Source organism: Salvia splendens, chromosome 13, assembly GCF_004379255.2.
Source record: "Salvia splendens isolate huo1 chromosome 13, SspV2, whole genome shotgun sequence".
Classification (NCBI taxonomy): domain Eukaryota; kingdom Viridiplantae; phylum Streptophyta; class Magnoliopsida; order Lamiales; family Lamiaceae; genus Salvia; species Salvia splendens.
The window spans coordinates 12,972,142-12,998,452 of NC_056044.1; the positions used below are offsets into that span (position 1 = coordinate 12,972,142).

General features: G+C 38.8%; 1 long non-coding RNA gene across 1 annotated transcript; it reads right to left on the reverse strand.

The window, feature by feature from the left end:
- Window positions 1-398: 398 nt before the first annotated feature.
- On the reverse strand, window positions 399-2,241 carry LOC121762477. Its single transcript, XR_006042225.1, has 2 exons — window positions 886-2,241; window positions 399-725 (listed from the first exon to the last, which is right to left on the reverse strand). It is a non-coding gene; the product is annotated as an uncharacterized LOC121762477 (long non-coding RNA).
- Between the last annotated feature and the right edge of the window lie 24,070 nt (window positions 2,242-26,311).

Here is a 26,311-nt window from a genome sequence, read left to right on the forward strand (position 1 = left end):
CCGAAACACGTGATTCATCAGGAATAGATGACATTAAACCTGGATATGAGCTACGAGGAAAGGCCAAAGGCAATTCTGGACAGGAAGGTGCAACAATTAAGAAATAAATCCATTCCTCAGTGAAAGTACTTTGGGAACACCACGGGCAGGAAGAGGCCACGTGGGAGTTGGAAGACAAAATGAGGGAACGATACCCTGAACTGTTTGAGTAGAGCCACGCAAATTTCTGGATGAAATTTCGTTTAAGGAGGATGGAATGTGATGCCCCGAAATTTCTTTCATTGTGTTATGGATAATCCGAGTTTTAGACTAATTAATCCTCGCATGGAGGGCGTGTGAACGTGGAATTTCTGTTATAATTTCCGACTTCGAAATGAACAGGTACTTGTTGAGGAAAATTTAAGTGAAAAAAAATTCTTATTTCAATGATAAGAATGAAAGAAATACCTATTTATGATTGTAGAAAAATTACATAAGAATAGTACATGCCTCGTTTCCCACACCTTGAGGACAAACAAATCCTACACTACCCTGGGGAGGAGCCAACATCAAGCTAGTGGCTAAATTGGGACTTGGTCAAGAGCTATGCCAAGCCTAATGTTTAAAAAATTTCTAAACCTAGCAATAAGACAAAGTGAATGAGGTAATAGATTCCTCTCTTGTCACCCTCCACAATTTCTCATTTTTCCAGCCCCAAAACTCCAAAATAAGTGGCAGCCCTAGACCTGCAAAGTTAGCACATAAAAGGGGGTTAGAAAATGAACTCATAAGAAAGAAAAGGGAGAGGCAAGCTCGATTGAGAAGGGAGGAGGAGTCAGCCGAATGGTATAGCCAAGAGGCTGCCACAATAGACTGTAAAACAACCATTTTTTGTCACATTCTCACCTTACACCAAAGTGTAAGTTAGAACAAATGAGCATGGTAAAAAGGGCCCAAGGTATATGCTCAAAATAAACTGACTTAGAGCCATCTTTTCCGATCATCCGAGGCTGAGGTAACAGCCCAGAGGAAGCAACCAAAACAATCACCAAAATAGCATGTTCAACATGATCATGAAGCTCAGAAAGAGAGCTAAGCCTGTAGCCGAAAATGGAACCATCAATGCCCAAGTTGCTGCCATGAGAGGCCAAGGAACTGCCTATAAATACCACCGTCACCCCCCTCCCATCTACACTTTCTCTCGACCCCAAGGCTCTCGGATAACAGAGGCGACGGAGGGAGGAATTGGCAGCGTGAGGCAGCGGCAGAAGAGGGCAAATCAAGCTTCTCCCGAGCTTTCTTAAACGACCCCCACGAGAGCAGTTAATTAATGAACAAAGAACACATAGCCACTGCTTAATTAATGGAATTTAAGGGGGATAAAGGGAGGAGACTTAGCTTCGATGACAGGGCCCCAGAGAGCCGACGAGGAGGGCGACGGAGGCCACTGACCCGGTGAGGTATCGCCGCTGGAACGGAGAGCCCGATAGAGGTGGTTCGGCCGCCGCAGGGGTAACCCGACGGGAGAAGGCCGACGGAGCTTCGGCGTCCGTCAAGGCGATATTTCATCGAGTAGGGGAAAGGAGAGGCGACGCCCTCCCCAAATCAGCAACCGCCGTAGAGAGAGAGAAGGCGCCGGAAAAAGGGATGAGATTCGCCGGAGGAAGGGTGCCGCCGCCGTATTTCTTGAAGACCCTCGTCACCTCGTGTATATCAGAGGGGAGAGAGACGCTGGTTGTAGAAAAATGGGGAAAAGAAAATAAAAATAAATTTGAGTGGAGGTGGAAGGGTGTTTGACCAAGGGAGGAGACGAGCTCCGGCGGTGCCAGAACGGCGACGAACTCGCCGAAGAGGGCGAGAATGGAGAGGAGGCGTCGCTGCCTGGGAATCCAATTAGGGATTCGAATCAGAAGTGAAAAAAAAAAGAAAATGAAATAAGATGGAGAGAGAGAGAGTCACGGTAGGGAGAGGGAGTAATTTGGGCTCACTCTATATTTTTTTGCTTGGGCCTATGGAAGTAGTAATTGGGTCAAGTAAAATTAAAGAAGTGGGTCGAGAATGAATTAAATTTGGCAGTTGGGCCTATCGAATTAAATTAGTAGACTTGGAGATTTAAATTTTTTTTGAATAGGAATTAATTTAAGGAATTAAGCTTGGAGCTTAATTAAATTAATTTCCGAATAAATTGAGTTGCGAAGATGGAAAATATTTGTGTCGAGACGCGAAGGGCGGCCTTAAGAAAAATCTTATAACAGCCAAGATTAAGACGTAGGTGCTATCCTATAGGATGCATGCATTCTTTTCGCAGAAAAAATAATTCAAGTACTAATTAGCGTGTTACGCTATTTATTTCTAAGGGAGGAATTATTCAAGGGCAAGTGAGGCCAAACGAGGATTTTAATTGGAGATAAGCATACCAGGTGGGCTTTCTTTTAATATCCAGCACTATGGTGTGGATATAAAGCAAATATTTTGAAGTTATGAAATACATTTTTCTCAAAAATGAATATGTGATCATTCCTTTTAAAGTTGTTGTCATGCCATAAAGTGTTTGTTTTCGAGATCTGCCTGTTGGAGATATTTATTTGTTAGGGATATTCGTTTGTTAGGGATATTCGTTTGTTGGTTTTGGCTACGCCAAAACGCTTCAATTCGGATCATGGTGCACAAGAGTCGTGAGCCATCTAGAGGTTGGCCGGCGAGGGTACTGTTGAAGGTGGCCACCTTCACAGTACACTAGATTATCAGACATGGCAGAATACACAAGAACTTAGACTGATCAGTCGGACTTTTAAGATCACAAAAGAATTTAGTATGCTCTGGCCTCTTTAAGAAATATCCCCGTGTGATACTGTTGATGGATGACAACTTATACTTGTATGTTTTGTTTTCGGCACGTGTCCACTGAGTACTCATGTACTCAGCCCTGCATGAATTTATAAATGTGCAGGTTGAACGTCAAGATGGAGAGGAATTGATCGGAGTCGATGCTATTAATACGCATGTCTATTTCTCGACGATTCGTGTCTTCATACACGAAGTCGTTTAATAGGGACCTCTTTCCGCTGCATATTTCTTTTGTTAAGTGAGAATCTGATAGTCTCACCTTCGAACTCTGATTTAGTTGTTATGGTGAATGATTCTATTTGAGAACATGTAACCAAATATTCGGTTCCTCGTTTGCAGTATTTACTTGACTAGTACTTCTTCTAGTTCTTCCTTGATTTTCACCCCCCTTCTACCCCGCTTCTTTTATCCCCCTATTCGTCGCGAATTACCCCTTTCTTGTTATCCTTAACAAGGATCGGGTCGTGACACTAAAAGTGAGTTAAAAGCCTAGAGTAGAACACTTTCTACTGAACAGAAAAAAAGGAGAGGTTGTCACTTGATGCTTAGGGGAAAATGACATAGGGGAGTAAGGACTAAATGCAATAGGAGAAACCAGTTGAGCTTAATTCTTTCGAATCTACTGGACCCGTCTCATTGTAAGGACACCCCTAGCCTGTTCAGATTTGTCCTTTCTTTTGGCACCTTAGCTTCCATATCATGTGAATAAGGGGGCGGAGTGGGGACAACTCTCCATTCGGGGTAGAAGATAGGTTGAGAAACAGGGGAATATAAAGTAGAAAGTTAGGAAATAAAAAGGGCAGGAAAATCATACAACCTGGCCCAAAAAAATGTACATATATATATATATATATATATATATATGAAAAAGGAAACGGGCAGGAAATAATGTAACCTGAGCCGGTAAAAAAAAAGAGAAGAAAAATATTTTAGAAAATGGGCAGGGGGTGTATAGCCCGACCCAAGAGAAAAATATAAAAAAGGGGGAGTTAGAAAAAGGAAAGTCAGAAAAAGTGGGCAGAAAAAAAATTGTTGTCTGACCTAGTAGAGGATAGTTAGGAAATAAGGCCAAATGGCTAGGGAACAACTTCAAATTTTGGAAGTCAGATTTGTAATTAGGGAGGTTGTTTCCATCTTTTGTCCCAAAGTTCACATGTCCTTCACATAATCGTACTTACATATCTTGAACTTAGAACCCCTAGGATTCTCACCTATATACAATACAACCCCCTGGCCTCATTACAACCAGAATAAAGACCTTAAGGAACTTTTCCTGTGTCAATAGAACCCAAGGCATCAGTGGTATGGCAAAAGCATAAATGAGTGAATCTTCCTAACATTTCTAGTGAGGAATGAGTGACCGAGTGAATCCAACAATTAGAGAAAATTAAGGTTATCCTGACTCACTGACAGACTGACTAGATAGAAGAAGGGAGGGGGAGGAATCTGAGACTGTAGACAATTGAACTAACGTTAAAATTGTGGGGACGACTTCTAGAACTTGAACCAGTTTATACATCTGTGTTTATTTTTGTTTTCTGTGTTTTATTGTTTTCTTTCATCTGTGTTTGCGTCTGTTGTCGAAGTCTGTTAGCATCTAGGTCTAGGAGTCTATGTTTGTTCCTTTTTTTTAGAGTCAGTCAAACAATAACCATGCACGAAATTTTCCTTATTTCTTTATGTTTTATTTCATACTTGAGGACAAGCATGGTTTAAGTGTGAGCAATTTGATAAGGCTTATTTCATGCATCGGTTATGGGGATAAATTATGTGATTTTCATGAACTAACACACGTTTATAAGTTTAGGTGCATAGAGATTCTGCCAGGCCTAGGGAGCGGATGGATAACATACCAGGTAGAGAAAATCAAAGGAAAATGGAGTGAAGGAGCCAGCTTGCAACCTGATCCAGGAGATTATAGGAGCAAAGGTGGGAGCAGCTGTGAGTAGAAAAACATCTTTTGGAGGATCTTCTAGGAAGGGCAAAGGTGACAAATCATCAAGGGAGAGTGCCCTAAAAGTATGAGCCTCAACTATAAATAAAGACAATACATGAAGAGAGGCATTATCGATCATAGGACTCCCACTTGTCGAAATCATTGAACTTCAAAGATCTGTCGGGGTACTGCACCAGAGCACGGTTCTTCACATCCTCCTCGGACATACCGCTGGTTGCCTGGCGGAGATTGTTTTGGTAGAGGCCGGCAAATCGACTAAGCTTAGGCATTCAGTTTTCGCTCTTAGCTCATTCCCCTTCACTTCTCTAACTTATTTCTCCGCGCACATAGCAACTGTCACGACCGCCCATACTAGGGGTACTATAAATGAGGAGATCGTGACCACGGGATAGCAATAAAGACAACATTTAAGGGCGACAGTTCATAAGAAAGGCTCAAATAGCTTAAAAGAATAATATTTTAGTTTATTAAAGTTAAACAACGAGTTTTTAGCTTAAAGAAACTTAATGTCATAAATTCATTATCAATTAGTGCAAAGACTTATAGCAAACGATTTTTCAAAGGAAGCGGCGGGGAAAAATAAATATCAAAATCCAATTAACCTCCAAAAGAACAATTGTTTTACTTTACGAAAACCCATTTTAGAGTAACGAAGTAAACAACAGATAATGTCTAAAAGGATTTGACATGCCAAAAAATAGTAAGAAGTAAAGAACTCTTGGGGCATAGATAGAAAAAGTATAGCAGCGAAAATAAGGTTTCAAAGAGAGTCAAGGATGACGCCTATGTATGATGACACAACGCATCCAAAAATTCCCTAGGCCGACTCAACATCCACCGCAACATCCCGCTCAACCTGCACATAGGGAAAACACATGCAGGGCTGAGTAATTGTTGTACTCAATGGGCTCATGCCGAAAATATTTTATATATAGTTATGTCATCCATACTAGTGATCTCGAGTTTTACATGTAGTTAAGAAATATCACGAGAACACAAATATTTCATAGACTGGCCAGTCAAATAATCTCCCCACTTTCTCAACAATCCATCAATCACAATCATCATTCCATGTGCGACGAAAGTGTGGCCACACTATTCGCCCACGAGATCGGCCGACTAGCAAGGACGGCTCACGATCCCACCAGTGTACACAGCCTGATAGGGTGTGCGGCCCTACTCAGACCCGAATTTGTTTCACAACACAGCCATATAGCCTAACGGAGCAAGCTCGAACGAACTAGGCATCAGGCAACAATCTCATAAACAAAACATCATGGCATGACACAACAAGTTAAACCACCCTTATAACACCACATCATATTTTCAGAAAATAAAAGATTTGTAAAAGAAAGCCCACCTTGTTTGCTTAAACAACACAATACCCAACTCAAAGGAACCCTTGTTCCTTGTGCTCACATACACACAATCCCCTTGCCAACACCACAACACAATCAGCCTTCCATCAATACAAATTATCATGCATGTCCTATCGTTCCTTTCATCGTTCTCTTAAATTACCCACCACACCATTCACCAACATAAGGAAAAACATGTCATAATATTTCTCAACCTATCACACATAATCACGTCATAAGATACATTCCTTGATCATACATGCATCATATAATTTACCCAAACTTGGCAACAAGTATTATTTTGACATAACAGAAATCTGGCAGAACTGCGCAGTCATTTTGTAAAATTCACCAAAACTCCATCCGACCTCATATGAAGCTAAATTTTAGTCACTACATAGTAGACACATTCAAGCACGTCCAGTTAAAATGTCACACCGAAATCATATCATTTGGTCAGTCAAAACAACAATGCAACCCTCTGGTCGGAACATAAAAATTCTGGCTGTACTGCGCGGTTCGATTGAATAATTTACCAAAACTTCATCCGATGTTCAATGAGGCTGAAATTTCCCAAAACACAGAAGACTCTTCCAATTTCATGCAGTCAAAAATTCACATCAAGATAAGGCTTTTGTTCGGTCAAATCAAGAACGAAGCTCTGATACCACTCTGTCATGACCGCCCATACTAGGGGTACTATAAACGAGGAGATCGTGACCACGGGATAGCAATAAAGACAACATTTAAGGGCGACACTTCATAAGAAAGGCTTAAATAGCTTAAAAGAATAATATTTTAGTTATTAAAGTTAAACAACGAGTTTTTAACTTAAAGAAACTTAATGTCATAAATTCATTATCAATTAGTGCAAAGACTTATAGCAAACGATTTTTCAAAGGAAGCGCCGGGGAAAAATAAATATCAAAATCCAATTAACCTCCAAAAGAACAATTGTTTTACTTTACGAAAACCCATTTTAGAGTAACGAAGTAAACAACGGATTAACGTCTAAAAGGATTTGACATGCCAAAAAATAGTAAGAAGTAAAGAACTCCTGGGGCATGATAAAAAAAAGTATAGCAGCGGAAATAAGGTTTCAAAGAGAGTCAAGGATGATGCTTATGTATGAAGACACAACACATCCAAAAATTCCCTAGGCCGACTCAACATCCACCGCAACATCCCGCTCAACCTGCACATAGGGAAAACACATGCAGGGCTGAGTACTTGTTGTACTCAATGGGCTCATGCCAAAAACATTTTATATATAGTTATGTCATCCATACCAGTGATCTCGAATTTTACATGTTGTTAAGAAATATCACGAGAACACAAAAATATTTCATAGACTGGCCAGTCAAATAATCTCCCCACTTTCTCAACAATCCATCAATCACAATCACCATTCCATGTGCGACGAAAGTGTGGCCACACTATTCGCCCATGAGACCGGCCGACTAGCAAGGACGGCTCACGATCCCACCAGTGTACACAGCCTGATAGGGTTTGCGGCCCTACTCAGACCCGAATTCGTTTCACAACACAGCCATATAGCCTAACGGAGCAAGCTCGAATGAACTAGGCATCAGACAACAATCTCATAAACAAAACATCATGGCATGACACAACAAGTCAAACCACCCTTATAACACCACATCATATTTTCGGAAAATAAAAGATTTGTAAAAGAAAGTCCACCTCGTTTGCTTAAACAACACAATACCCAACTCAAAACAACCCTCGTTCCTTGTGCTCACGTACACACAATCCCCTTGCCAACACCACAACACAATCAGCCTTCCATCAATACAAATTATCATGCATGTCCTATCGTTCCTTTCATCGTTCTCTTAAATTACCCACCCCAACATTCATCAACATAAGGAAAAACATGCCATAATATTTCTCAACTTATCACACATAATCACGTCATAAGATACATTCCTTGATCATACATGCATCATATAATTCACCCAAACTTGGTAACAAGTATTATTTTGACATAACAGAAATCTGGCAGAACTGCGCAGTCGTTTTGTAAAATTCACCAAAACTCCATCCGACCTCATATGAAGCTAAAGTTAGGTCACTATATTGTAGACACATTCAAGCATTTCCAGTTAAAATGTCACACCAAAATCATATCATTTGGTCAGTCAAAACAACAATGCAACCCTCTGGTCGGAACATAATAATTCAGGCAGTACTGCGCAGTTCTATTGAACAATTTACCATAACTTCATCCGATGTTCAAAGTGGCTGAAATTTTCCTAAAACACAGAAGACTCTTCAAATTTCATCCAGTCAAAAATTCACATCAAGATAAGGCCATTGTTCGGTCAAATCAAAAACGAAACTCTCTGGGCGAGAATACAAGTTTCTGGCAGAATTGCGCAGTCAACTTCAAATATTTATTTAAAATTCATCTTTCGTCAAAAGGGGCTGAAATTCACACACAACACAGAAAACACCTCAAAATTTACCCAGTTAAAATATCGTGTCAAAATATGAGCGTTTGGCTGGTCAAACACACGTCGGAATCCACTGTCCAAACGCCACAGTTTTCAGGCTTCACAATTTTGAAATTTTCCTCTTTCATCCAAACACAATTATTCATGCTTCCAACACACAATCATGCTTCAAAAAGTTCTCACAATCATGTTCTCATATATTCACACATCATTCACCAATGAATCATCCAAACTTCACACATATTCATTCAAAATCGCACATCCACAAATTTTCTCACACAAACATAAATTCCCACCGATTAATTTTGCGATCTATGACTCCTACACTCACTATTTGCATGAGGGATTCAAGAACAACGATTCAATGGAAAGGATGAGGAAAAGATTTTAAATTATACCTTCTTGAATCAAAATCAAACGGTAGAAACAAGGATTGATGCGATTCCTGGGAAACTCTTGAAATTCCAACTCCAATGGATGCTTGAACGAGGATTGAAGGAGAGTTTTTGGAGAGAATGTAGAGAGGGAGGAGGAGGCGTGTGAGAGTGAGGGAGAGAGAGGTGGACGGTTGGGAGGGGAAAAAATATGGGGGCTAGGGTTAGGTTTAGGTGATTTTATAGTAGGTTTAATCCCCAACTAAATTAATTTATTAATTAATTGTGGAAGAATAAAATAGAGGCCAATAAATAAAATCCCACATTTAAAAGAAGGGAATTTTAAAACATTGTCTATTAAATTAACAAGGAATTTATTTGGTATTTATTTGGAGAGAAATATATTCACAACTTAGGAATTAAAACAATGAATATTTCATAAACAAGAGAACAAAATAAATTAAATCTCCAAGTAGGAAATAAAAGGGGGAGAGCGAAAATTTAATGGGTGCACAAGGAAAATTATTTAAATCCTCAATTAAATAAGAATAGGATTTAAATTTGGTAATTTTTTTATAGGAAAAGACTCCCATCAAATAGGTAACAATTAAATAAATTTCCACAAGGAAATTTGAAGCATAAGGAGCGTGTGATATGGAGAGCACAATACAAGGAAAATATTCACATCCCCAATTAATTTGACTTAGGTATTAATTTGGTATTTATTTGAATAGAAGGAATTCCACAAAGCAGGGAAACAAGTATTATTTCCTTCTTAATCAAAGGGGCCGAAAATTTGGGTATTATTCCCACAAGGGAATAATTCGAATAATAATCAAATTATGGTGAGGAAACAAAATGTGACAAGATTTAATTGGATTTAAAAAAATGAATGGAATCAACAAGGTACCAGTTAAATCAAAGAAATAATACATCCTCCTAATTAAATTAGTGGATTTTTCGAAATCCGTCAAGAATAGGCTAGGGTTCGAAATTCATGTAGTACGAGTTTGGAATAGTTTGTTTTGGATTTAATTTGGATAAGTATCCCAAAAAGATTAATTAAATCCAAGAAAAAGAATATAGTTTCCAATAATTGGAGGGGCCGAAAATAGCCACTTTATTTGGCTTGAACAAAATGCATGCTCTTATTTAAATTAATTTCCCACGTTGAAAAATATAAATAACACTTCATTCCAAATCACCCATGAAAATTTATTCCACATAGCCAACTCAATCACGTAGCAACAATTAAATTTCATAATGAAATTCCCAATCGACATATTAAAACAAATGTCGCAAAAAAAAATTTAATAATTTTGGGATGTTACAACAACAATGGGGTAAATTCTAGGAGTTCGTGGTAGTCTAGTTCAGTTTATGTGGTGTAAAACCATCCTTCTAAAGGGCGAAGATACAATTATTTTAATTTTCTGTCGTTTTCGAGTCGAGACTTTGTTGTTTTGGAATCTCGGCACCTGATATTTCTGTGTTGAACCTTAATCTAGTAGTTATGGAAGTTTCTGTTTACTGTTCAGCTGTTTCTGATGTTTGATTGTTGGTTTTTACTGATTTGGATGCTTTTCGCAATTGATGTTTGATTTGTAGTTGAGATCGGGTTGATTGGACTTGATTTGTTGTTGAATCGGTTGAATCTGAATTGAGGAGTAAGGATCTGATGTATTGGAGTTGGTTTTTGTTGATCTGAGTTGAATTGAAGTTTGGAGTTGTGGATCTGAGACGTGATGTTCTGAATTTGCATGGTTACGGATGTTTACTATTGTGCATGATCTGAGTTGAATCTATGCTCTGTTTTTGTCTCTGTTTACTTAGATCGTTTAAGAAGATGAAGGTAGAAATTAGTTAGAAGTCGGATTTGTCACTGGTCGTTGTTTACTTTCTGCAGCTTTTATGTCATCGTAGCTAAATCAGGAAAATGGTACCCATTGCATGTTTACTTATTGTTTAGCTGTTTTCGGAAACCCGCTTACCTGGCCCAATAGATTAGTTATCTAAATTCTCTAGCTAATTTCATTTCCGCTAGTCATGCATACGTACATACCTTTTCGTGTTTCCTAGGTCTAGTAGATAGATTAGTTACATTTCAATTCCCATGAGTCTAGTAGTTAAACAAGTCTTAACCCATGAGTTGCGTGGCAGCAGCCAACCCCTTCTAGGCCCTCTGAACACTTGCTAATCCCTTCCATCTCTTTGGGATCGATCCGTACTACCCTATACTAGCCAATAGTAAATGTGTTAAGATTTTGATAGTGATTGAGTGTATCCCAACAACACAGTCAGATAGTTTAGAGATTTGCTAGGCCCAGCGGCTGAGTTAATCCTCTGGACCTATTTGATCTGCACCTACACATACGCATATCACACACTCAATCATTCACATTCATGCAAGTATACAAAGTAGGAATAATATAGAAAATGGTTAGTACCGGATATCGATCACAGGGAAAACAAACACAGACTGCCTATCCTCTACTAAAACTCAATTATTATTTGGAAAACCGAAAGATTTGGAGATTTTTTAAAACAAAGAACAATTTGAAAACAATAAACAACTAATTGCAAATAAATCGCAGAGATAAAAGTATAGAGATAAGAGAATTACAGGGACGTGCGATCACAGTTATGGTTATACAAATTCCAACTACAACACCCTAGCACAGTTCTTACAATGATAGAACGAGTCACCTAGCTTAAGCTCATCCGATGCAAACGTTGATTACAAACATTAGGGTTGTAAATCCTAAATACGTAACTCCTAAAAGCTCCTAAGACCTTTAAAAAGTCCTCACTCTCAATTAACAATGACGTTTTAAAGGAAGTTAATTGTAGTGTCTATTAAGTGGATCTAACTCGCCAACCTCCTCTCACGATTATGTAGCATGTTATATTAAATCATCACAGAATGTGTCACTCAAACGTGAAGCCTTATCCATTAACTTAAGGAAGAAACAAAGTAAGAACCAAACGGATGTTAAATAGAAATAGAATTGTACAACCAAAGTCATTACTAACACATCCCTAGAATCCTATGAATTTAGTTACACATGATAGAATAAACCAAAAACATAGATTGTAGGGAAGACAATGAAAACATAAGAATTAAAGCAAATAGAACCCAAAGGTTGAATCCTTGTAGTGTTGATATAAACTTGAATCCTTCTTCAACCCCTTGCTCAATGAAGTACTCTAACTTGTAAACTCTGGAAATATTTGGCAAATAGAAGATCCTTTTAGATGAAGCATTAGGAGGTATTAATAGGGAGAAAATCGCCCCTCTTCAAATAAGGAAAAGGGTTGCAAAATATGGTAAATCATGGATTGAAAGTAGGGCAAATCAGTTCATCGCTTTTTCCCAATGAGTCGCTACACCTTGGCCAGCGTCGGTGTGGGTTGGTCTGAGGCTTCTGACTCTTGGGCAGCGGTCGCTGTACTTGTTTCAGCAGTCACTGGCTATCATCCCGTAACTCTCTGGATTCTTTGTAGCGGTCGCCACGCACTTCCCAGCGGTCGCTGGGCGCGTCTTGTTCTTCATGCACAACTTTCCCGAAGCGGGCCGCTACTGACTTAGCGGTCGTTAGGCACCAGCAGTCGCCGGCAGTGTTGTAGCGGACAGCTGGACATGCAAGACAACTCTAAATTTCTAACTTCGCATTTTGACTCCCTTTTTAGGCTTAATTATGCACATTTCTCACAAAACATGTCAAAATACCAAAATAGATAAAAATATGCAAATAATGAACATGTAGTGCAACTTTGACGTTCAAAACGGACAAAATAATGGCCTTAAAACCGTACAAAATCCGATCGTATCAAATCCGCCAAACTTACATTTTTGCATTGACCTCTAATTTATTCTTCCACAATTTTAATTGTTTTATTTAAGTGTGGGTTAAACCTAGACTATAAATTTCAAAAACCCTAACCCTAGCCCCATTTTTCACACGTCCCCTCTCTCCCTCTCCTCTCCCACACGCCTCCCTCCCTCTCTTCTCCCTCTCAAAAAATCCTTCACAAATTCTTTGTTCTTACTTGTTTTTGGAATTGGAAATTCAAGATTCATCAGAGAATCGCATCATTCGTCATTCCTACCGATTGTTTTTCAAGAGAAAAGTATACTTTAATTAATCCTTCTCATTCTTCCTATTGAATCCACAATTTTTGAACCCCTCATGCATATAGTTGAGTGGAGAATCATGAATCTAAGAGTTAATTGGTTGGGAAGGATGGTTGAACCAGAATGTTTATGTGTGTGCATGTATGTTTGTGTGCGTGTAAGTGTGTGGTTGAATCGTTGGTGAATGTGATGTGTGATTATGACGGCATGATTGTAATATTGTTTTTGAAGCATGAATATGTGTTGGAAGCATGGATATGTACGTGAGAATGTATGATAGACGAACTAGGGTTTGTGAATGTTGAGCATGAATTCTGTGGTGTTCGGACAGTAGGTTCCGACGAGTTTTTGACCAACCAAACGATCTCGTTTTGGCACGAAATTTTAACTGGATAAAGTTTGAGATGTCTTCTGTGTTGTGTCAAAATTTCAGCTTCTTTTGATGACGGACGAATGTTTAATGAATTTTTCAATTGAACTGCGCAGTCCTGCCAGAATTGCGTGTTCCGTCCAGTTAGTTTCGTTTCTGTTTTGACCAATCAAAAGAAATGATTTTGGTGTGAAATTTTAACTGAGTAAACCTTTATGTGTCTACTGTGTGGTGACCAAACTTTAGGGTAATATAAGCTCGGATGGAATTTTAATGATTTTTACAAAAGACTGCGCTATTCTGCCAGATTCTGGTTTTGTTGAAATAAGCTTTGTTGGCAAGTTTTGAAGGAATTACATGATACATGTGTGAATAAGGAACGAATCTTATGATGTGATTATGTGTTGCACGTTGATGTATGCTTGAGGGTTCGTTTCGTTTATGTTGATGAACGTTTGGGTTGGGCAATCTGGGAAAACGATGAAAGGAACGGTAGGACATGCATGATAAATGTATTGATGGAAAAAACTGATTGTGTTATGGTGTTGACAAGGATTGTCGTGAGTACGTGGGTACATAAAAGTTGTGAATTGTGGGTATAAGCAAGCAAGGTGGGCTTTCTTTTACTAAACTCTTTTACGTTTCAAAATTATGATATTGGAGTTATAAGGGTGGTTTAAAGTGTTATGTCATGCCATGATTGTTTTGATGTTGAGATTGTTGTCTGATGCCTAGTTCGTTCGAGCTTGCTCCGTTAGGCTATATGGCTATGTGTGAAACGAATTCGGGTCTGAGTAGGGCCGCAAACCCTATCAGGCTGTGTACCCTGGTGGGATCGGGAACCGTGCTTGCTAGTAGGCTAGTCTAGTGGGCGAATAGTGTGGCCACACTTTCGTCGCACTCTGGAAAGATGATGTGATTGTTGGATTGTTGAGAAAGTGGGGAGATTGATTGTCTGGCCAGACTATAAAACTATTTTTGTGATACTCGATGATATTTCTTATTTAAATGTAAAACTCGAGTTCACTGTGGTATGGATGACATGACTGTTATAAAATATTTTCGGCATGAGCCCACTGAGTATACCAAGTACTCAGCCCTGCATATGTTTTCCCTATGTGCAGGTTGAGCGGGATGTTGCGGCCGATGTTGAGTCGAGCTTTAGGAATTCCCGGATACGTAGTGTCTTCATACATGGGCGTCATCCTATGACTCTCCTTTGATACTTGTTTTTCGCTGCCTTATTTGAAACTATTTTTTTTAGCCTTCCGCATTATTCTATACAGTTTTATGCCACTAAGTACTTTGAGACTTTTATCCGCTGATTAACCATTTTGTAGACTAAAACACTTTCTCTTAAAGTTAATTGAGTTTTTGTATTAAATGTTGTTCTTTATCGTTTCCCCATAGTCACGAGTTCCCAATCTTTACTATCCTTAGTAAGGGCGGTCGTGACACGATTTGAAAACAATAAACAACTAATTGCAAATAAATCGCGGAGATAAAAGTATACAGATAAGGGAATTCCAGGGATGTGCGTTCACAGTTATGGTTATAAAAATTCCACCTAAAACTCCCTAGCACAGTTCTTACTTTAATAGAACGAGTAACCTAGCTTATGCTCAGGCGATGCAAACGTTGATTACAAACATTAGGGTTGTCAATCCTAAATACGTAACTCCTAAAACCTCCTAATACCCTTGAAAAGTCCTCACTCTCAATTAACAGTGACGGTTTAAAGGAAGCTAATTTCGCAGGTTATATTAAGTGGATCTAACTCGCCAACCTCCTCTCACGATTATGTAGCAAGTTATATTAAATCATCACAGAATGTGTCACTCAAACGTGAGCATTATCCATTAACTTAAGGAAGAAACAAAGTAAGAACAAAACGGATGTTAAATAGAAATAGAATTGTATAACCAAAGTCGTTACTAACACATCCCTAGAATCCTATGAATTTAGTTACACATGATAGAATAAACCAAAAACATAGATTGTTGGGAAGACAATGTAAACATAAGAACTAAAGCAAAAGAACCCAAAGGTTGAGTCCTTGTAGTCTTGATGTAAACTTGAATCGTTCTTCAACCCCTTGCTCAATGACGTACTCTAACTTTTAAACTTTGGATATATTTGGCAAAGAAAAGATCCTTTTTGATGAAGCATTGAGAGGTATTTATAGGGAGAAAATCGCCCCTCTTCAAATAAGGAAAAAGGGTTTCAAAATATGGTAAATCTTAGAGAGAAATTAGGGCAAATCTGATCGCCGCTTTTTCCAATCGGGCCGCTGCACCTTGGGCAGCGGTCGCTGTGGGTTGGTCCGAGGCTTTTGACTCTTGGGCAGCAGTTTTCAGCGGTCGCTGGCTATCATCCCGGAACTCTCTGGAGTCGTTGTAGCGATTGCCACTCACTTTCCAGCGGTTGTTGGGCATGTTTTGTTCTTCATGCACAACTTTCCCGGAGTGGGCCGCTACTGACTTAGCGGTTGTTGGGTGCCAGCGGTCGCCGGCAGTGTTGCAGCGGATCGCAGGACATGCAGAATAGCTCTAAATTTCCAACTTCGCGTTTTGACTCCCTTTTTAGGCTCAATTATGCACATTTCTTACAAAACATGACAAAATACCAAAATAGATAAAATATACCAATAATGAATATGTAATGCAACCTTGACATTCAAAATGGACCAAATAATGGCCTTAAAACCGTACAAAATCTGAGCGTATCAGATTTTTTCTAAGTTGAAAGTGAGTGAAGCGAAATGGGTCCTCGATAGATTGGTCAACACCAAGAAGGCTTATGACACTCCTAGGGCCCTGATATTAAGGTGAGTGTTGTGAGCAGTAAAATTGCTAAAATTTTAATGCGTATTGACCTCTTATGGAGGGTACAAAATTTTAATTTTTACAGTTGTAAGATTTTAAAAAGTTTTATCGTTAATCTAATCAATATTCTTACATAAGTTTATGACAAAAGGTATAAATATTATGTTTTTACAGTGCAACTTAAATCGTCAAGATGTCATTCAATCCTTTTTTTGTAATCCTTAAAGAAAACAAATTCGAGGGCCAAAATTATATAGAATGGAAACAAAATTTGGACATCGTTCTCACAACTGAAGAGTACAGATTTGTGTTCACTACTCCACAGCTTCCTGTACCGGCTGGAAATGCTGCAGCAGCCGTTCGAGATGCGCATAGACAGTGGCATAAGGCGAATGAGATGGCTAAGTGCTACATGTTGGCATCTATGTCTTTAGTACTCAAGCATCAGCATTCTGCTATGGCGACTGCCGCCGAGATTATGCAAAATCTCACAAATCTTTTTGGTACTCAGAATCGAGCAGCTAAGTCTCAAGCCGTTCGGATTATCATGACGAAGACAATGAAGGAAGGCACATCTGTGCGGAACCATGTCCTCGAGATGATGAGCCACCTCAACCAGATTAAGGTTTTGGGAGGGACGATCGATCCCGAGTCCCAGGTTACTATCATCCTTCAGAGTCTTCCCCCCAAGCTTCTAGCAGTTCAAGCTCAACTTTGAGATGAACAAAAGGAATTACACTTTGGCAGAGTTGTTGAGTCATGTTTGGCTTCGTAATCTACTCATACTTAGGTTATTGACACTGGAGCAACTGGTTATATTTGTTTTAATCCTGACTTAATGCAGGTGACAAGACGATTACATGATCGTGAGATTGAGGTCCAATTGGGCGACGCTACCAAAGTGGCGGCCGTTGTAGTGGGAGATGTTTCTTTACATTTTAGTAGTGATAGATTTTTTATTTTGAAGAATGTTTTGTTGATACCTTCTTTTAGAAGAAATTTAATTTCAGTTTCTAAATTGGTTTTTGATGGATATTCGATTTCTTTTAATGACAATTGCGTTATCAAGAAAGATGGTTCTTATATTTGTCGTGATATCATGGACAACAATCTGTACACAATCACTTCTACACAGTTTAACAAACATAAATCAGAACTCAATACAACATCAAAAATTTCAAGGAAAAGAAAACAACCTTCAAGTTCAATGAACTAAACGTACTTATGGCACCTTAGACTTGGTCATGCCAACGAAAGAAGAATTCATTCTATAGTGGATCAAGACCTTATTAAAGGTCTAGAGAAACAGCCGTTTACAACGTCTGAATCCTGTTTAGAAGGCAAGATGACTAAGAGACCTTTTAGGGCAAAAGGTAATAGGGCCAAGAAAGTACTAGAGCTCTGTAGCACCCCGGAAAATTGTGACTTTTTATTTTTATTTTTGTATTTGATGGCTTATTTTTTTTAATTAATGTGGATGTTGGATAAGAATTTTTTTGTGGAAATTGAGTCTCTATGTGTTTGAGTTAATTATGTAAAATTAGTTGTTGTGGGTTATGTAAGTTAATATGATTAAGCTTCCAATGTGTGAATTAAGTTAAGTGGGATCATGCATATATTTCTAGCCATATTATTTGGAATTTTCGGCCCTCCTATCCATTGGGAATAATACTTTCTTTCTTGGATTTAATTAATTGCTTTGGGATATTTATCTAAATTAAATCCAAACCAAATTATCCCTATGCTATTCTACATAATTTTCGCCCATATGCCTATCAATTACTTGTGAGATTAATTTATTTGTTTCCTATTTTATGAGAGTCTTTTCCTACAAGAAATTACCAATATAAATCCTATTCCAATTTAATTGAGGATTTAAATATATTTTTTTTAAATACTCCCCTAGTACACGTCCCTTTTCCCTATTTTCACTCCATAATTTGTTTTATTTTTATTTTTGTTTATTTAAGTGGGGAATTAATCCTAGAATATAAAAAGGGAGAAACCCAATCCCTAGCCCCATTATTTCAACGTTTTTTTCTCTCCCTCTCCTCTCTCCCACACGTTTTTCCCTTTCTCCCTCTCCTTCTCCACCAATCCTTCACAAATTCTCCAATCTTGCTTCCTTTTGGAGTTGGAAACTCAAGAATCATTGAAGAATTGAGCCATTCGTTGTTTCTACAGATTGTTTTTCAAGAGAAAGGTATACTTTGAATCATCCTTCTCATTCTTATCATTGAATCCATAAATTTTGAACCTCTCATGCATATAGTGAGTGTAGAGATCATAGATCTCAAAGCTAACGGGTTGGGATTGAGGGTTACATGAGAAAATATATGTGTATGTGTTTATTGATGTGGATGAAATAGATAAACCCTAATTCGAATTTGTGAAGCATGAAAACTTTGGTGTTCGGACAGTAGATTCCGACGTGTGTTTGACCTACAAAACGATCTTATTTTAGCACGAATTTTTAACTGAGTACAATTTGAGATGTCTTCTGTGTGTTATATAAATTTCAACCTCTTTTGATGATAGATGAATTTTAAATGAATTTTTAAAGTTAACTGCGCAGTTCTGTCAGAATTTGTATTCTTGTCCAGTGAGTTTCGTTTTTGATTTTACCGACCTAAAGATGTTATTTTGATGTGAAATTTTAACTGGATGATCTTTGGTGTGTCTACCGTGTTGTGGTAAAATTTCAGCCCCATCGGAGGTCGGATGGATTTTTAATGATTTTTACAAAATGACTGCGCAGTTTTGCTAGATTTCTGTCATGTTAAAATAATACCTGTTGTCAAGTTTGAATGAATTACATGATGCATGTGTGATTAAGGAACGTATCTTATGGAGTGGTTATGTGTTATACGTTGAGGTATACTATGGGGTGTTTCCTTATGTTGGTGCACGTTTGGGATGTGATATTTAAGAAAACGATGAAAGGAACGATAGGACATGCATGATAAATTGTATTGATGGAAGGCTGATTGTGTTGTATTATGTGGTTATGATGTTGATAAGGGTTGTTGTGCGTACGTGGGTACGAAGAGCAAGGATTTCAATAAAGTTGTTAAGTTTCAAAAGTATGATTGTGGAGCTATAAGGGTGGTTTAAAGTGTTATGTCATGCCGTGATTGTTTTGATGTTGAGATTGTTGCCTGATGCCTAGTTCGTTTGAGCTTGCTCCGTTAGGCTATAGGGCTATGTTGAGATTGTGCTTGATGCCTAGTTTGTGAGTTCGCTCCATTATGCTATAGGGCTATGATAAACGAATTCGGGTCTGAGTAGGGCCGCAAACCCTATCAGGCTGTGTACACAGAGGGGATCGTGAGCCGTCCTTGCTTGTCGGCCGGTCTCGTGGGCGAATAGTGTGGCCACACTTTCGTCGCACTATGGTAAGAGGATGTGATTGTTTGATTGATTGATGAGAATCTAAATCAGTATTTCCCAAAGAACAGAGCTCGGCTACATTGTAAACTAGAAGTCCTTAGTCCGATTAGGGTACTTGAGTATGTTCTTCACGGCAGTCCAATGTCCTTGGCCCGGATTCGGCTAATATCTTGCCACCATGCCAACAGCAAAACAAATATCAGGTTTTGTACAAAGCATAGCATACATGAGACTACCAACTACCGAAGCATATGGTATCCTTCTCATCTCTTCTATCTCAGATGGAGTCTTTGGACACATCTCATGAGATAAATGGATGTCATGTCTAAAAGGTAAGAAACATTTCTTGGCATCTAGCATGCTAAAGCGTCTAAGTACTATATCGATGTAAGATTCGTGGGATAAGCACAACGTTCTCTTTGTACGGTTGCGAAGAACCTTGATACCGAGAATGTGTCTCGCATCTCCCATATCTTTCATCTCGAATTGGTTTGACAACCATGTTCGTACTGATAACAACATATTTTTATTATTTCCAATTAGAAGAATATCATCTACATATAAACTAAGAACAAAACATTTCCCTTTTCAACCTTCTTATACAAGCAGCTTTCATTTGGGCACTTTTCGAATACAAACTTATGAACAGTTTGATCAAAACACTGGTTCCATGATCTAGATGCTTGCTTGAGACCATAAATGGCCTTCTTAAGCTTCCAAACCGAGTGTTCCTTGCCCTTCACGACGTATCCTTCGGGTGATTGTTAGAGTTTGTATACTAGAAATCACCTTTCGAGTGATTGAATACTGTAAAACTCTTATTTTATTTTCCAAGGAATAAAAAAGATTATTTTTGTCATAATGTTGTTATGTTTTATATTTAATGGATGTTTATTGTATGTTTAAATGTATAAGTTACTTAACAAAGTCTAAGTCTTTGTTTTAGTAGACCGGTTGTAGCCGACGTCCACTTTAAGGTAACACTGTCATTTCTGAACAAAGAAAAAAGAGAATTTCACAACCTAGATGGAATTAGACTACCTATCGTGAAAGGTTGCAATGTCAGTCTGCATATTTCTAAGCCTTACTGAAATAAGATGACATTGGTGTGGTAAAGAATTGAACGGATCTAACAGCGAGACGAGTCTTTATGCTATCTACTGAAAGGCGAGGTCTTGATAAATGTTAATTTCTTAATCAATGTATGTTAGCATTGAGCATACAGTATTGATTATGCATTGCTTTGACTTATCAAATGGTGCGGGTTTTTCGCAACCCAATAATCCTGATATATTGGGTAGTGGTGATTAATATCTAGCGGTGCTAGGATTGCTATTATGTTGAAACGTGCGCGAGGTGAGTCTCGTTTGATAATGTCCTCAAGAGGAGTGTGAAACAAGGTTTTATTATTCGGAACCTAGCTAGTTGGAGTTTGATTACTCTATGAAAAATAAATAAGTGTTTCATGCTAATTAATTAAGTCCATAGCAGACATTAATTAATTAATGGACACTTATATCTTAAGTGCGGGAAATAAAAGTTAAAATGGAAACCCGGATTACTTGTAATTTCTGCTTTGAGGAGTTCAATATTACTTCTGTAGTGGCTGCTCGTAATATTCAAATTAAAGCTTATATTAAATTGTGGGTTCAATTTAATTAGTAAAAAGCAAATTGGGGGAGCTCATATCCAAAACCTTTCATAGATCATTGTCTGGGCCCAAAAGGAACTTAATATAAATAGGATAATAAATGAGACACATTTTACAATTATTTTTCCACAAAAATTTCGTCCCATCTCCTGCACTGTAGAGGACGAAAATTTCTCCTCCAACTCACCTCCGTGAGATCGATTTTTCTGTCCTATTTATTCAAGTCATAGTATTCCGGTGAGATCAGCCCGCACTGATATCGGAATACAGTTTGGGAACCAGTCAGAAGATCCGTGATCTAGTACTCGACGCCTCTGGAGAAGTCGCGAGCCATCGTCGATTTTTTGGAGAATCAAGAAGGTATTTATCCTACTCCGTAGAAAAGCATGATTTCGGTTTCATTTATACTTAGAGCATGTTTATTTCAAGTTATGAGTATGATACATGTGATAATTACGTGTCACGACCGCCCATACTAGGGATAACAAAATGAGGAGGTCGTTACCACGGGAAAGCAATAAAGGACAACATTTAAAGAACGACAGTTCATATGAAAGACCCAATTAACTTAAGAAGAAGAATATTTTAGTTCATTGAAAAGTTAAGCAACAGATTTTAGTTCAAAATACTTAATGTCATAAGTACAATATCAAATAGTGCGGAGATTTCTAGCAATCAATTTTTCAAAGAAAACAGCAGAAAAATAAATATCAAAAAATCCAATTAACTCCCAAAAGAACATTTGTTTTAGTTTACGAAAACCATTTTAGAGTAACGAAGTAAGCAGCGAATTAAAGTCTCAAAGTATTTGACAAGACAAAAATCGTACGAAATAAAATAAATTCTAGCGACACAGTTTCAATAATAGCAGCGGAAATAGGTTATTAAGAGAGTCATAGGATGACGCCTATGTATGAGGACACAACGCATCCAAAATTCCTAGGCCGACTCAACATCCATCGCAACATCCCGCTCAACCTGCACATAGGGAAAACATATGCAGGGCTGAGTACTTGTTGTACTCAATGGGCTCATGCCGATAACATTTTATAATAGTTATGTCATCCATACCAGTGATCTCGAGTTTTACATGTAGTTAAGAAATATCATCGAGAACACAAAAACGTTTCATAGACTGGCCAGTCAAACAATCTCCCCATTTTCTCAACAATCCATCAATCACAATCATCATTCCATAGTGCGATGAAAGTGTGGCCACACTATTCGCCCACGAGATCGACCGACTAGGAAGGACGGCTCACGATCCCACCAGTGTACACAGCCTGATAGGGTTTGCAGCCCTACTCAGACCCGAATTCGTTTCACAACAAAGCAATATAGCCTAACGGAGCAAGCTCAGACGAATTAGGCATCAGGCAACAATCTCATAAACAAAAACAACATGGCATGACATAACAAATTAAACCACCCTTATAACACCACATCATATTTTTGAAAAGTAAAGAGATTTGTAAAAGAAAGCCCACCTCGCTTGCTTAGACAACACAATACACAACTCAAAAGCAACCCTCGTTCCTTGTGCTCACGTACACACAACAACCGTTGTCAACACCACCACACAATCAGCCTTCCATCAATACAATTTATCATGCATGTTCTATCGTTCCTTTCATCGTTTTCTTAAATTACCCATCCCAAACATTCACCAACATAAGGAAACACACCATAGTATACCTCAACGTATGACACATAACCATGCCATAAGATATGTTCCTTAATCACACATGCATCATGTAATTCATTCAAACTTGATAACAAGTATTATTTTAACATGACATAAATCTGGCAGAACTGCGCAGTCGTTTTGTAAAATATGGAAGGAAAAATATTTAAATCCTCAATTAAATGGGAATAGGATTTAAATTTGGTAATTTTTTTATTTTATAGGAAAAGACTCCCATAAAATAGGTAACAAATAAATTAATTTCTACAAGGCAAATAAAGGCATATGGGCGTGTAGGATGGAGAACAAAATAAAAGGAAAATATTCACATCCCCAATGGATTAGACATAGGTATTAATTTGGCACTTATTTGAATAGAAGGGATTCCACAAAATAAGAAACAAATATATTTTCCTCCACAATAAGGGAGGGCTGAAAATTGGCTTTAATCTCCACAGGGAAATAATTCAAATCTTAATTTAATTAGGGTGTGGAAACAAAATGTGGCATGATTTAATTGGATTTGAAATAAAAGAAGGGAATCAACAAGGCACCAATTAAATCAAAGAAAAGAATTCATCCTCCTAATTAGAATAGGGAATTTTCGAAAACTCACAAGATTAGGCTATGATTCGAATTTTAGGTAGCACAAATTAGGGATAATTCGATTTGGATTTAATTTGAATAAATATCCCAAAAACAATTAATTAAATCCAAGAAGAAAATATTTATTCCAATAATTGAAGGGGCCGAAAATTTCCAATGAATTTGGCTAGAACAAAATGCAAGATCTCATTTAATTATTTCCCCGCATTGGAAAATATAAAGTATATAACATTTCATTCCACATCACTCAAGACAATTTATTTCACATAATCAACCCAATCACATAGGAACAAATAAATTCCATAAAGAAAAAATTTCCACTCGACATCCATATTAAAACAAAAAAGTAGCAGGAATTTTTGGGATGCTACATCCTTCCCCTCTTAACAGAAATTTTGTCCCGAAATTTGATCGTCTCACATAAACAACTCGGGGTACTTTTCTTTCATTTTATCTTCTAACTCCCACGTGACTTCCTCGGAGCCATGGTGTTTCCACAACACCTTCACGGATGCTATCGACTTGTTTCGCAACTCTTGCACCTTTCGATCTAGGATTGCTTCGGGTTTCTCCTCGTAGCTCATGTCGGGGGTCAGGATCACTTCCTCTCGATGAATCACATGCTTGGGGTCGAACACGTACTTGCGCAACTGCGACACATGGAACACGTTGTGCACATTCCCAAAACTAGGAGGTAACGCCAAGCGGTACGCTACAGGACCTACTTCATCGATAATCTCGTACGGCCCTACAAAACGCGGTTTCAGTTTGCCCTTCACTCCAAACCTCACAACTCCTCTCGTCGGGGATACTTTCAAGAATTCTTTGTCACCAACATCGAATTTGATCTCCGTTCGGCGCATGTTGGCATACGACTTCTGTCTATCTTGAGCTTCCTTGATCCTTGCACGGATTTGATACACAATTTCAGTCATCTCCTTGATAGCGTCGGGTCCTAACATCTTCCTCTCACCAACCTCATCCCAATAGAGTGGGGATCGACACTTCCTGCCATACAAGGCTTCATATGGCGCCATATCAATCGTCGCTTGATAGCTATTGTTGTAGGCGAATTCAACCAATGGAAGAATAGTCTCCCAACTTTCCCTTCGATCTAGGACAACGGCTCGTTGCATGTCCGTTGGACTGTAGGTGGTAAATGTGCTAAAGTTTAATTTCGTGCCTAGCTCCCATTGCAAACTCATCCAAAACTTCGACGTGAACTTCGTATCGTGGTCGGATACAATGGTCTTTGGCACACAATGCAAACGTACAATCTCACTCACGTAGAGCTTAGCTAACTTGTCCGATCCATAGGTAATCTTAATCGGTAAGAAGTGCGCGCTTTTAGTCAGTCGATCGATAATCACCCAAATCGCAGTGTTCCCCTTCTGTGACCTTGGTAAGCTCGTCACGATGTCCATGGCTATATGCTCCCACTTCCATTCGGAAATTTCAAGCGGTTGCAATTTCCCATATGGCCTTTGGTGTAAGGCCTTCACTTGTTGACAAGCTAGACATCGTTCCACAAACGATGCTACGTCTCCTTTCATTCCATTCCACCAAAAGCGTTGCTTCAAATCTTGATACATCTTCGTGCTTCCAGGATGAGCAGTGTAAGGTGTGTCGTGTGCTTCACTCAAAATCTCATCTTTCAGTGCCTCGTCGTTCCGCACACATAATCATCCATCGACCGTCAAAGCATTGTCCGCCTCTTCACGAAAATGGTCATGTTTCTCGATTCTCACTTTAACACGTGTCTCTTCTAACTTCTCATCACGTCGCTGAGCTTCTATGATCTTGGTTCTTAAGTCTGGCTCAATCACTAGCGTCGCTATTATTCCTCCTCCTGTCTCGGGCGCTTTTACTACATCCAACTGCATCCTATCGAACTCACGGATCAACGTTTCCTATTGAGTTAGGAAAGAAGCCAGTTGAGGTTGGTTCTTCCTACTCAAACCATCGGCCACTAAGTTCGCCTTGCCCGGATGATAGTGAATACCACAATCATAATCCTTCACGATCTCTAGCCAACGTCGTTGTCGTATGTTCAACTCTTTCTGCTCAAAGAAGTACTTGAGATTCTTGTGATCCGTATAAATCTCACATCTAACTCCATAGAGATGATGTCTCCAAATCTTTAGTGCGTGTACTACTGCTGCCAGCTCTAAATCATGAGTTGGAAAGTTAAGATCGTTCGGTCTCAATTGCCGGGAAGCATACGCTATCTCTTTCCCATCTTTCATCAACACGCATCCCAGTCCAACTTTCGACGCGTCAGTATAGATGGCGAAGTCCTTGTTGGGTTCTGGTACCGCTAGGACAGGTGCTATAGTCAATTTCTCCTTCAACAGTTGAAAACTCGCCTCGCATTCCGACGTCCAAACCACCTTGATTCCTTTCTTTAACAGTTGCGTCATCGGTCTCGCAATCTTAGAGAATCCCTCGATGAAACGTCGGTAGTATCCCGCCAATCCCAAGAAACTACGGATTTAGCTTGGCATTTTTGGTGACTTCCAATTTTGCACAGCCTCAACCTTCGCTGGGTCCACTTGAATTCCATTTGCCGTCACGATATGGCCAAGAAAGTTCACACGAGTCAACCAAAACTCACACTTACTAAACTTGGCATAAAGCTTCCCTTTTCGTAACGTTTCCAAC